Genomic DNA, 14,516 nt, shown 5'->3' with positions numbered 1-14,516 from the left:
ATTAAGCAGCTGAAATAAATCATATTGGTTTATTTGTATGCATAAATTATACCATTTTGCAACAGCTTGTATTTTGAGACCATCCACACGCAAATGGGTCTGGCTACTCCACACAGCATTGCGGGATGGGAGAAAAACGTGCTGTGGTTTATTGGCATTTCTTTACCAATCACAATCATTTTGGGCAGTGCTAAGCGACGGACAGGAGCCGCAGCATAATAGTCGTGCGAGAGAAAACTCAGATTGGACAGATAGCTAGCTGTGTCAATTAACCCTGCAGAGATGTGAGGAGCAGTTAACCATAGTCCTCATAAATCCACCGGAGTTTAAATTCCAACACTGAGGGAAAAGGGTCTTTTTATTTTATTTTATAGGCTGTTTTCTAAGTGGTCCAAATATACTTATATATCAAAATTAGACGCTTGGCCTATACTGGATATGTTTTTTTTATTATTTTTTCTTTGGTGCTCCATTATACTATAAGCAGTATCCACACACAGTCTTCTCTTCATGCTTTAAATGATCTTTTGTTTTCAGTCAGCGGAAGTATATGTGAATTACCTGGTTTAGCTGCCCTTTAGTGAGAGTTACAACTTGGCGAAAATTATCTAAAAATAAAATAAACAGTTTTATTTGTGAGGTGAAGATCGGGGTTCTCTCCTTGAATGGAAGACAGATACATGTAACAGCACCAGCCTGCAGTAGGCTTCTGGTTATGCCATATGTAGTCTCTATCCTTGACGTTCCACTCTCGGGATTGCTCTGGTGCTGCCGGAAAATCCGCCTGGTGCATATATTTTCGCCGATTTCCGTTTGCTTCCGCTTTCTTTGTGTTGGAATTTTAAACTCCGGTGGATTTATGAGGACTATGGTTAACTGCTCCTCACATCTCTGCAGGGTTAATTGACGCAGCTAGCTATCTGTCCAATATGAGTTTTCTCTCGCACGACTATTATGCTGCGGCTCCTGTCCGGCGATTATCACTGCCCAAGACGATTGTGATTGGTTTAAAGAATTGCCAATAAACCACAGCATGTTTTTCTCCCATCCCGCAATGCTGTGTGGAGTAGCCGCTCCGCAGCGTGTGGATGATCTGGCAAGCGAGACTATGCCATATGCCACTACAATTCAAGCAGTTCACACACACACACACACACACACACACACACACACACACACACACACACACACACACACACACACACACATCTCTACCTCGTTTATGGCCATAGATCCATGATAAACATAAAGAAAATGTTATTTATATTCTCAAGACTATTCTCAAAATACAAGTTGTTGCAAAATGGTATAAGTTATGCATACAAATAAACCAATGTGATTCATTTCAGCTGCTTAATTGATATATCGACTAATACCCAATCATATCATGGATCCTGGATGCTCACACACACACACACACACACACACACACACACACACACACACACACACACACACACACACACACACACACACACACCTTTTGGTACTGAAGTATACATTGTATTTGTCTATATAAATGGAAGATCTAGTAATCTGCACTAGCCCACAACCCTGTGACATCCTTTGGTACCTTTGCCCTTCTTTACCTTTAAGTTCACCAGGGAACGTGACATCATATTTAACCCCCTCATTACCTCAACCCTGCAGGCCCACAATGGAATTGACAACATTTGCAAAGTTCATCACCAGTTGGAGGCTGCTAAGTGCAATTCCACACTAATAGCAATGGACAAAAACTTTTCAAAAATGAACTCATGAACTAAAACTTAATTATTGCAACTATTGAATACTATTGATTCACCAACACTCACATATCTAAATGTACCAAATTAACCCATTTGTAGTTGCCTGTATAAATATGTGTACATCAGCATGTTTTTGATTTGGCATTCAAATACCACTGCACTGATAATATAATATACAATAAATAAATGTAAGATAAATTAATAAACAGCTTTAGTTGTCTGTCCGTTCATATAGCCTTATTGATCATTGCCCCAGACTGTCTCCCATTAAGTCATAATGGTCCTTAACTAAGTCTTGTGATCATGGATGTCTAACACAGCTGTTGAAGGCCTAACAACACACAAGAGCAACATTGTGCCTTCATTATTAAACTCATCAGCCATGTTGTTACCCAACATCTGCAGTGAGGGGTGCTGGGGGACACTGGGGGGGATGCTCCCATGGTCATGACTCATGTGATTAAGATAGCTGTCACTAAAAAAAAGCTCTTGTTTTAGAGAAGAAAAGGGGTTTTGTGGTGTGATTGATTTCTCCCCCAGCTGCAGGTTGGTGGTGGAGCATTGCATAAGTATCACATGGCTGAACTGGGCAGCGATCATGTAGATCAGTTCAGAGTCCCAGACACAGGCGTGGTATATCAGACCCAGGTCTTCTTCTCTTTTTATTCACAGATCCGTCTGCCTTCATTTTACATAACTCTCGCTTTATCTTCTTCCTCTCACAACCCCCTAAATGCTTGGGTGGATTTCTTAGGATATTCTGATTTCTCTTGCCAGTTTGATAGATAAATAACACCACAGGAATTCTGTTGGCAAATGGTGCAAATGAAGGCTACCGGTATATATGTCCTGCTTATATAGTGATATGAAAGAGATTGTGTTGTGCAGCAAAGCCTGTTTCAAGTTGACTGGTAACAGACTTCTAAAATCCTTTGCATGCAGATGAGCTGATGGAGATCAGATTTCATGACATTTCACAATAAAGTATGGAGACTGAAATGTGTGTGAATCAGTTTACATTCCCTTTTTGTCTTTTTGCCTACAAAGTCATATTATTTGATATTAAGATAATTAAGATAATTAAAGAATAATACATGTCCATATAGCTGTTGGGATGACATAGAGGCATAAACTGTAAATCAGCTATAAAACTTGAACAAACAATGCTAAAACTGTAACTTGGCCACCAAACGTTTGTATTGTGAACACCACTACAAATCTAACAATACTAATGTGAACCTCAGAGTAGAAAAACCTGACAGCCACACATGTTTGAGGCCAGAAAAAGAACCCAGAGGTTGGCACAGTGGAAGCATCCTCCAATGATCTGCTTCTCTGTAAACTGAATCAAGAAGGTGCTGAGACCGGGGCCACCAGTTACTGATGAATGATCAATAGGGATTCAGTGATTCAGGCCTTGCAGGACAGCAGGCTACAGCCCTAACTAAGAATGTGTGGCTTGGTTAAAAGCCTTTGTTGATGCTTATCCACATTAACAACAACAATAACAAGCATGCACTGAAGTCAGAGCATGTTAAAATGGCTTCTGATAACAAGCAACTTTTGAACAATCAGAGTACAACTAATCATTCCTTTACAATTATCCGATGTGGTGCATTGGTTTTAAAGTAATAACTAAAGTGTACAGCTGTCTGCCTTCATGCACTACTTTTTATTCTAAGCATCTCTCTCTCTATGTCTCTTTACTTGCTGCCATAAATCCAGCTCAACCATCATACCAACGAATCCGTTTATATGACATGTATATGCTTTTCACATGAAGCGTCCCAATTAAAAATGTCCTCTGTAAGGGCTAAACCATTTTTCCTGCTTGCCATTGTGCCCCCCTATAGCAGATGGCCCCTCTGTCGTATTAATTTCACATCCCAATGGCCGATTGTGGTTCTAACATAAAAGTGATGAGCTGTATTTCAGTGTCCCGGCTGAAATACAACTCCCAAAGATATGAGGGCATTTTTATGGATCTTCAAATGTGCAGTTATCGCTCTCTCTGCCCACCTGACAAGTTTGCAACGTGTGCCAAAGATAAAAGTTTAACAATGCCAGATAATTGCAACAATGCCGAAGTGGAGAAAAGAAGAAACAGCAGCGGAACACAACGGTTCAATGAGTAACATGTGATCTTAAAGCCTCAGTGTAACCCTTTATGTAGAAAAAGTGGAGGATTATGTACAACTGATATTTCCACTATAAACACATAAAAACAAATTTTTTACAATATTTTGAATGTTGATTTCTGGTTTGCCAAACAAATAGACCCACACAAAGCAATAGAGAAAAAGTGAGAAAAGTTGATGGTGCACACCATGTGACTTTAGTGTCTTTTATGCAGGTCAGCCATATCAGTAGGTTGTCATATTTTATTAAACTAGAGATATGCATTGAGAATTATTTACCAACAAACACATCTAACTTCAAATGTGGTCTAGATACAATAAAGTGTTGTCTTATTATTTGTATGTGCCTTCAGTGCATGCATATATCTTTTTCTATGTCCTTTCTTTATCAGTCAGATTTTTCCCCCCATAAATGTAATAGCTTTGTTGTTGTTCAAAATGAAGGTAAGCATGTTTCTGCATAATGATATACATAGTGACAGTACAGTACATGTGCCAGTGCACCCTTTGACACAGATATTGCAAGTTAATATTATTGTTTGGCCGATTATGACCAGGGAGCCATGTTTTCCCCTTCTCAGGAGGACGTGACACATGGCCTAGGCCAGAGGATAAAATAATGTGTGGCATAGTGAATGGCTGCACATGCTCATTAGTATCATTAATCACCAGGGACAGAGATGCCTAATGATAAAGAGAGGAGGGACTTCACAGAGGGAGGAGGGGAAAGGATATGACAGAGATGAAGGATTCCTCAAGAATATTAACATTTGGAAAATATAAGTCGCTTTCAGATTCATTTAAATGTATCTATTTTGGGCACCCCTGGGTCTGGCAACATCGCAGGGATTGCTCGAAACAAAAGGAACAGTGTAATTAATACCAGGCTTAATTGTCACTCTAAATTGTCATATAATTCTAATTTAATGTGGCGTTCTCACTCAGAGTGCGATGGAAAATTTGGCTGAGCCAGTTTCCTTGTGGAAAAAAAGGATCTCTGTGGGGATCAAATGGGTGTGTGACATTTTCTCCCAGACATTTCATTGTGAACTGAAGGATTCCTCTTATTTGGCCGCTGGTTGCTCACTGTAGCATGCATATCTCAGGGCGGAGAGTGTTGGGTGGAGCTCTGCCGGCTCCTCTGCAGCCTGTTCCGTGGGAGCAAGAGGCCCTGAGCTTGGCCGTCCCTCTGCAGCAGCAGAGGCTCCGGGGATAGTTGTGCATGGCGAGGGCAGGCTGTTTGATCAGCACATATTTTTAATTGGCTCCGGGCACCCTGGAGTGTCAGCATTGCCACGGAGTAGACTCCTATTGCACCTTTCCTAATTAAAATCATTACAAATTCCAGGCGCATCATAAAGGATTAAATGAGACTTGTGTGTATGTGAGTGCGTGTGTGTGTGTGTGTGTGTGTGTGTGTGTGTGTGTGTGTGTGTGTGTGTTTTATTCATTGGTGCCTGTGCATGGGTGCCTTGTCTCCTTGATAGCTAACATGTAAGCTTAATTGTTTTTCTTCTCAGTAACAGTAAATGAGGGAGGGCTGGCTGTAATCCTGGTCCACTTGTAATTTGATTAAATTACATGAAAGAGAATCTCTGAAAATGGGGGAATACGTTTCTATATGTCTCTTCAAGATAACTGAAATAAAAAAGAGCACCAAAACAACTTCTACGTTGAGTGTTGAACCTGCAGTTTTAGGTCTTTTATTGAATAGTCACATCTGTCCTGCTGTGTGTAGCGGGTTGTTAACGAGAGTAGTTTGTCTTATTTGAAATAATGGATGTCAGACAAACTGTGCATCTCCATAGAGAATTATTTTGAAAGGCTTGGAAAACAAATGGTCTCAAGAAAACTTGTATTTAACTGTAGTGGATGTTTTAGCCATCACTTATTTGGTAGAAAAAGAACTCTTTCTGTGTATTAAATCAGTTATATAGATGATGAGGATGTTGTATTAAAGCTCAGTAATTTTGCTGCTATACTGTGCTTTAGGGGGCTATGGAAGGAGTGGCTTCAGTCCCCTAAACAAAGGAGGCTTAAATCCCTTAAATATCTACAGTGCCACTTTGCCCTGAGGGAGCATTTAAACAAGGGAGTGTTTCTTTGGTCTGATATTGGAAGCTAGAGTTCATGAAGTTGAAATGCGAGTAAAGACTATGGAAGGATTTTAAGGGCTGGCTCTGTTAGAAAACATGCGCCTAAAGCCTTAACACACACCCTGACACAAACATTAAAATCATATGACATATGACAGAGAAAATTACTACAATTTATAAAGGTAATAACCATGTCTGACCAACGTTTAAGATGAATATCTCAGTCATGAGCCATTATGAGAAACTCCACAGCATTCAGGGACTATACATATGTGTTGGACAGAAGCCTCAGCGCGTACGTTGTAACCGGTAGTTAAGGCTATAGAGATTGATTATGTCTCTCGTGAAACACAGTGGGACTTCTGTTCACATCAACAATCAAAAAAACTACAGCAACTCATATAATAGTTAATGGGCAGTATTGTCCAGCAGTGAATGGACATGTTATGGGTAGGCAGAAACAACAATGGACAGTATACAGACGTCCCAAGGTTCACTGCAACTCGTTGTGGTTGCGGATGTGAGGACTAAAGTAGTCGCAGATCGAATTGTGTAAACACTGATTGAAGAACAATGTTTTTGATTGTCAAAACTGCAAAAAATGGATGAAATACAAAAATTACAAGGAGATTTAAGTGTATTTAAATGTTCCCTTTATCCGGTCAAAGTTTCTTCAGTTCCTCAGCATTTGTTAAAACCAACACAACAGGATTTATTACAGAAAAAAGTTGGTTATTCGAAGCTCAACTTTCGAGAACATGAAAAAATCCAACCACATATTTTGGAGGGCTGTATTTGTGGAACATGATCGCTTGGTTCCTATTGACTCAAGAAGGACAGACAACAGAGAGACGTGGCAGGCGAAAAGAAAGTGAAAAATGGATCGGAAAGATGAGCAAGGTTGGGGGTGTCTCTTCAACCATCGCCGCTTCCTGTCCGGAAAAGTCTATTCATCATTTTCACGTCTTTGTGTCATGGCTTACTTTGGCAATAGCCCGAAGTGTGGCAATGATGACACACAGGATTGATGAGGTGCAGGCGGGGGTGGCTGGCAGGGGTTTGGGGTGGAGATGGTCAAACCAGATGTGTTGAAAGGTGGGGCTGGGATGGACCACGAGAGGGGACCTGATGAAGGTCATGATGTTACCCACTGCCCCCATTAACCATATTTGCAGACACACATTAATGTAGGCCACGTACAAAGCCTGGACTCTATATTCTGGTGCATATTCAAATACATCCTCAAAACACAACTTTCCATATGCTATTATCCACAAACACTTTACTCATGATGTGGACACCCACCTGTAAGAATTCATGACACATACATACAACTCAACAAATCACAAAGATGACATACTGTATTAGAATATTGCAAAAGCTAAAAATAGTAACAGTGCTGGGAAATGCATTTTCTTGCTGGGGGTTACATATTATACTATAGAATATTGATACCCTGTACTAAATATGAAACTACAGCCAGCAGCTGGTTAGCTTAGTTTAGCTAGCTTAGCACAACGACTGAAAACAGGGGCAAACAACTAGCCTGGCTCCATCCAAAGGTGACAAAATCTGCCTACCAGCACCTCTAAAGCTCACTTATTACCACATTACATCCTGCCTGTTGCATTCAAATTACAAGTTGTGGTTTAACATTTTCCAGTCTTTGTGCTAAGCTAATGTAAAAACATTGCTGGTGTATATTACTTTGCATGCTAACTATTAGCAACATTGTCATCACTGTATATATGTTGTACATGTCTGTCTTTTGTCCATGCTGTTAGTTTCAGCTTGAGTCCCCAGTTCATAATTTTGTTGATGCAGTTCATCATACACTGCAATGGTTGGAATATTCATTATTTCTTTAGATTTCTTTTACCGACACACCTGCAGTTTGGGCCCAGACAATTTGGTCTCTGGAGCTCTGTTAGTTGTCAGTTGTCTCGCATTGTTCATTGTCAAATGTTAGTCACTAACAAATGCTGCTAATTAGCCTTCAAACTAATATGCACCACCTTTTCACAGGCATGTGAAAGGTTAATAAAGGAATTAATTAATTTAATAATTGTATTCGATGTTATGGTTTGTGTGACTAACACATGGTGGCAAGAATGCAACATTAAATCAGAAAAGATCTGGCCCAGATGTCACACTGTACCTTGAAGTCCTGTACTAGTTCTACATTTTAAAGCCTAAATTGTCTTCTCTCTGTTGTACACTAGATGAATGCTGGCAGGTCCACATTAGCAGACACAATGATGCATGAGTGGGTATTGCTGGACTCCACCTTGTGGTAAAATATTGCACAACTGGAAAAAGACCTCAGTCTGCCAGACAGATAGGAATAAATGGAAATGTGAAGAGGTAACTGAACTCAAACTGAATTAAGTTAGAGTGAGCCAAGAGTAATATCAAAAGGTGTTCTCTCTTTCTCTTCTCCCTCTCACTTCGCTCTGTAGTGTATCCCCTGCTGGCATCAGGCGTACTCCGAAGAGCGTGGTTCTCCCAACTCAGTAGCTGATCAGAACCAGGTGGGTAGGCCTCCATGTGCTTTCCATTTGTGCAGGATGTAAATGGATTCAATTAGATCCAAATGCACAACCTGTCAGCCAGGGGGAAGTGGCAGACTTTCAAAGGCCATTAGATTATGGACAGGATTTGGAATAAAAACTTCACTGGCCCGGGATTGTGCCATTAAATTGGTTGATGTGAAACTATTGAAGTGAATTGAGCTTGCATGCTGACTGTGCGCTATTCGTGTGGGTGCAAATTCTGTCACACACAACCCCTTCCAAATTATCATTAGCACCCCCTACCCCTCTCCTTTTTCCATCTCTCTCCCTCCTTCCTTCCTTTAAACACACACACAGACATACAAATGCAAACACACAAACGGCATACATAAAAGCTGTAGTATATCCTCAGACATATTGCCAGTGGCCTCGCAAACTTGCCTGCATTACAAACAGTAGCTCTTGTCAAATGGCTCCATCAGTCATGGCTGTTATGAAGCCCAGCCATAAAAATTAAAGACTTCCAGCAAACTGACCAACTGTAGCATGCCTCCTTTGTTTTGATTGGCTGGAATAATGTGATGTCTACTGTTAACATTCAGTTTCACTCACCAGTCTCTATAAACATGTAAAATATGGCGGGATTTAAGCCTGTTGAAAGAAAAACGCTCCAAAGGAGTCATTGATGTATCCTGTAAGCGGTATGCATTTTCATACTTTTGTTAAGGATGCTTTACAGAAATGTTTAAGCAGATGTGTTAACTACAAACCAGTTTTACTCATCATGAATTGGAACAGGGGAGAGGCAGTTGAGTTGATAACGAAGGACTAGTTATAGGCGACAGACAGGAGAGAGGGTTCAGTTGACCTATGATTTTAATGCAGAGAGCCTTTACTTCACAGGCCTGATATAGAAGTGAATCAATGGGACATTTCTAAGCCATTATTATCAATCACCATTGCTTAAGACACCCTAATGAGCTCATTAGATACGATGAACAGCAGATTGATTGCAAAATGGGGCAAGTAAAAAGTAAGATGTAGAGAAGTAGAAGGTGATGGAGGAGAAAGGAAATAGGTCTCATGGATCTACAGAAAGAAGAATGGGAGAGTGAAATTAAATGAGTAAGGCCATGTGTCTTGGGCTGTATTTCAAATACAAATTTTGTGCATCCTTTCAATCTATTTTGCCACCTGCACAGGTAATATTAAGATCACAGAGACACATTTGTTATACTGAGATGCAGAGGTGGTTTCAGAAAGGCAAGATGTCATCAAAAATGACCACAAACCCTTGCAGCTATAGAAATGATGACTTGGCATGTCTCCCACACACACACACACACACACACACACACACACACACACACACACACACACACACACACACACACACACACACACAGATGCTGATCCTAGCTGTCTGCCGTATGCAGAATAAAGCGGTTTAAGGAGAATCACCAGCTGCCTTGATATTATGTGGACATAAGACGGAGGGAGACAGAAAAGTAGAGAGCAAATAAAGATGTAAAGAACAAAGGAGGAAAGTCAGTGAAGTTGCAAAAGCAAGAACACAAAGACGGAGGGGGAACGGTGTGTATGAGAGTGTAAACGATGTGATTTGGGCAGACATTTGTTCCCCTTGGGCAAGCTTGATAGGCCATTCTGTCTGATTCGGGGGAACGTAAGAGAACCCTGCTGCTGTTGGATTTTGGCCGCTGTGGTACTACAGTAGGATCGAAAATATTGAAGAGAAGGTCAGTATTAAAGCAGCAGCAAACCTCTCTGTTTCCACCTAGGATGGAACAGATGTGCTCACAACTGCAGCTGTTGCCAGATGTGAATAAAGGACCATCTGCATGAGCTGTTACTTTGTGTGACTGTGTGTTTTAAAAAAGCAGGCACTGAAAGCTGCAGCTTACACGAGTCAAATTGAGTAATGTCACAATTTCTGATGATTTGATTCTTACACCTACCTCTCCAATTACACCCTGTCAGGATTATTGTAGATCCTAATGGCCTCAAGGTGAATGTTGGCTGTTTTATGGCAGGAAAACCAGCAAAACGTTTAATTACTGGAACATAGTGTGGAGTATGTACATAGACTTTCAGCATCTTGTCACACTTCTGCAACAAAAAAGCCGATCATAAAATGTTGGGCACAGACACACTTTGATCTTGTGTGGTCAATTATATCCTGAAGACTGAGTCTATTCTATACTGACACACACAGCCTGCAAGGCTCATATGTTCATTCATTTGGCTGGAAATATCTTAAGAACTAAAAAGCATGATGGCGACTGAAAAGCCAAAACGAAGACTGTAAGAATAATGAAAGAGGAAAGTCATTTTTTGTATGATCCTAGAATATAAAATGTGATGAGACATATAAAGCTATAAAGTGTTATGAGACCCCAGGAGTTGGCAGATTAAAATGTGCAAGGACGATTTCCACCAATAAAGGTGGAGAAAGTGGCTGCTCCACCGCTGTGCTATGCTCCACCAGGCAAAGAGAATGGTCTGAATGGATTTCAGCAACCTTCATAAAGACAGGACTAAAGCCACTTCACAAAAGGGAATAGAAACCAAGCCAATCAATTAATACCCCCCAACAATGACAAGCATAGACAGGGAGAAATGCTTTCAGACCTGGTATATGTTTGAAACTTGCTGGGTTCCAACATCCTGTGGTACTGAGCAGGAGAGTCAGGGTCTGCTCTCTGCATGTTCGCGGCTGCTTTCTTTGTGTGTGTGCATGCGTCTGTGTTCTGATGTGTTTGTGTGTGTGTGTGTGTGTGTGTGTGTGTGTGTGTGTGTGTGTGTGTGTGTGTGTGTGTGTGTGTGTTGAAAAGCTGACTATTGAATGAGTACATTCAACAGAGCACAGAGCTCTTTAAATGCCAATGAAAATAAAGAGAGGGAAATTGTAGGCACTCTGAAGCAACAGGGAAAAAACCAACAGAGCGAGACAGAGAAAGCAAAACCTTACTGCGCCAAGAGAGACTTCATAAGTTTTAGCAGCCCCTCCACTCAAATATATGGCGGCCATAAATCCTCCACTTAATGTCCTTTGGGCTCCACTTTTTATGGGTAGTGACAATGACAGTGAGTGACTTCTTTTTTTCAATGTTAATCAACACAGCAAATTTCAACAAGTCTGTCTGGGGAGACTCCAAGGTTTACTCTTTCAAAGACTCCCGTTCCGGTAATGACAGTCAACATTACGCTCTGTTGCACTACACAAAACATTCAAAGGGATGTAAAATATTATGTTTCCACTGAAGTTTGGAAGGGGTAAATCATTAAATAGAATGCAGACAGACCAATACATGACACTGTACTGTTAAGAAGGCCACACTTGGTGAAAACAATTTGTGTTAGGTTCTTTTTTTTGGCATTGTGTGTAGTCTCCAAATTGGCCATAAAAATGAGATTTGCAGTGACAATGCAGATACAACATGACAAAAGAAGTTGTACTTAAGTATCAGCTCTGAAATCTACAGCTCCGGTTTTAAAAGTAACAGCCTTCTTTGTGACAAATGGTCCCTTTCAGAGTGGTAAAATATTAATGCACAAAGCTGAAGGGAGTATTTTAATGTAGTTGGTCAAACTACTTCATACAGCCCTGTATCTAGTCTCAACTCCAACAATACACCCTGTTATCATTTCATATAATTTTCATTCAGTCAAAGTAACTATATGATCGTTAGATAAAAGTGGTTCACTTAAAGTAAAAGTTTGACATTTTAAGAAATGTTTTTTTTGCTCTCTGGCGGAGAGTTAGAAGAGATAATCAATACCACTCTCATAACTGTCTTATAAATCCCCATTATATATGAAACCACAGCCAGCAGCTGTTTAGCTTAGCTTAGCACAGGGGGAAACAGCTAGCCTGGCTCTGTCCATTAGTAACAAAATCTGCCTTTAGCATCTCTAAAGCTTACTAAATAATAAGTTTTGTTTAATCTGCAACGGATCGTAAAAATGTCAAATACACATTTTACTCCCTGCTGTTTTAGGAATTATTGAATTAACTATTTCTTGGCTCTGATCAGTTGCCAGGCAAACAGCTAAGACCCCAGAAATAGTCTGGCACATAACCTCTGTAAAATAGTGAACTGTTGTTATACTATTAAACAGTGTCAATTTCAGAGATGTAGAGGTGCTGGTAGGCAGATTTTGTCACCATTGGACAGAGCCAGGCTAGCCATTTCCCCCTGTTTCCAGTCTTGATGCTAAGCTAAGCTAGCCTTCTTCTACAGGCAAACATGAGAGTGTTACAAATTTTCTCATCTAACGCTCCACCAGACAGCGTAAAATATCTTCAAAAATGCCAAACTATTTTTTTAAATTGGTATTCCAGCTATTTGCATTTGCACTTTCATAAAGTTGGAGGAATTCAGAAGAGACAGATAAAAAAGGCAACATTAAAACAGGAGAGGCTTTTAAAGGTGAACTATTATGCTTTTACGTTTCCGTTTTTTCTTAAGGGGGGCTAAGGCACTCCAACAGAGTGTATCATACAGAGGGTGAATTCAGGTGCAGCAGCCATGGGCAGTATGAGAAAGATAAAGCGTTTTTTGAACATTAAAGTATGTAAATAGGAACACAAAATACAAGCATGAACATGTAAATGCTATATAATAGATCATCTTTAATTCCTAGTATGGCCCAAACTCCAAAAACTACATTGCCTTTAATGCAACTCAACAGCGTCTGATATCATCAGGGTTATTTTTTCTAACTTCAGAAAGCTCCCTCTAAAACCACAGGAAACACGATTATACAACTGTTTTCACAGACTGAGTAGTACTTCTTATGATGACTAAACTGAACTTAATAAGTAAAAGGGCGGCTGGGGATCAGGAGGTGGAGTGGATCGTCCTTTAATCAACAGGTTGGTGGTTCGAACCCTGACTCCTCCTACCTGCGTGTGTCTTTGAGCAAGACACTAAATCCCAAGTTGCTCCCGATGGGCAAGCCAGAGCCTTGCATAGCAGCTCCGCCACCATTGGTGTGTGTGTGAATGAGAAGATAATTGAAAAGCGCTTTGTCTGGTAAGGTAGAAAGGCCAATATAAATGCAGTCCATTTACAATTTAAATTCAGTAGAGTGCCTTTAAAGGTGCAATATTTTCCATTGAAATCTAGTGGAATAAAGTCTCACAAAGTGAAAACATATTCACAGTGCCAGTAAAATTAAACAACCACAGTATTTGAGTAAATGCACTTATTCCAACTCTACTTACAAATCCAACATAGTATCAGCCTTTTTGCAGCATATAGTGCCTTAAGCAGCCTGTGTCTTTTGGAAAGATGAGAATCGCTCTCCAAACGTTTTCAATCTTTTTTTTTTGTGCGCGTTACTAAAGCTCAAACACCTCTATGGATGAAAAGGCTTGTCTTTGTGAATAATGTTTATGGGAACTTGTTTCCCTTCTGGTTTGATGATTACTCATGTTTTTACACCCCCCACTTTGTAACTAGTCCAGCAAAGTGTGTGTGCACCATCATTCACTGTGGCATCGAGGAAGTTCAACAATCATATGCATGCTCAAACAATACTCTGTCTAAGGATTACTCACTGTTTTCTCTGGAGGGTCAGTTTGTTTTTCTATGTTGTCCATATATCCATGACTCCATATACCAGAGCTTTGTGATGTCAGCCTTTTCTCTCCATGTTTCTAGGTTGTTCACAGTCGATCTTGATGGCTCATCAAGTTGTCATGGCCCTCCAGCTTTTACAGCATTCCTTTCTTTATGTCCCAAGCATTTTTTTTCATCAGTGTACACTGACTGTGCTGTAAAATAAGCCCATGAGCAGCCCAAAAGCTTTGAGGTGCACTCTACACCAGGTACGTTGTGTTGATATTGGAGGAGTCCCGCCTTCCTTCAGAGTGTGATGCTACTTTGGGCTTGGCCCTCCTTTTGGAGGAACAGTAGGAGGTTGCAGTCTTTGAAAGTCTGCCTTGGGTTTTTTTGTGTGTGTGAAAACAAAGGGCCTTGTGCTACACGAGAAAAA

Source organism: Sander vitreus, chromosome 15, assembly GCF_031162955.1.
Source record: "Sander vitreus isolate 19-12246 chromosome 15, sanVit1, whole genome shotgun sequence".
In the NCBI taxonomy this organism is placed as follows: Eukaryota; Metazoa; Chordata; class Actinopteri; order Perciformes; family Percidae; genus Sander; species Sander vitreus.
The sequence above is the reverse complement of the archived record's forward strand: the minus strand, read 5'-3'. Positions refer to the sequence as shown.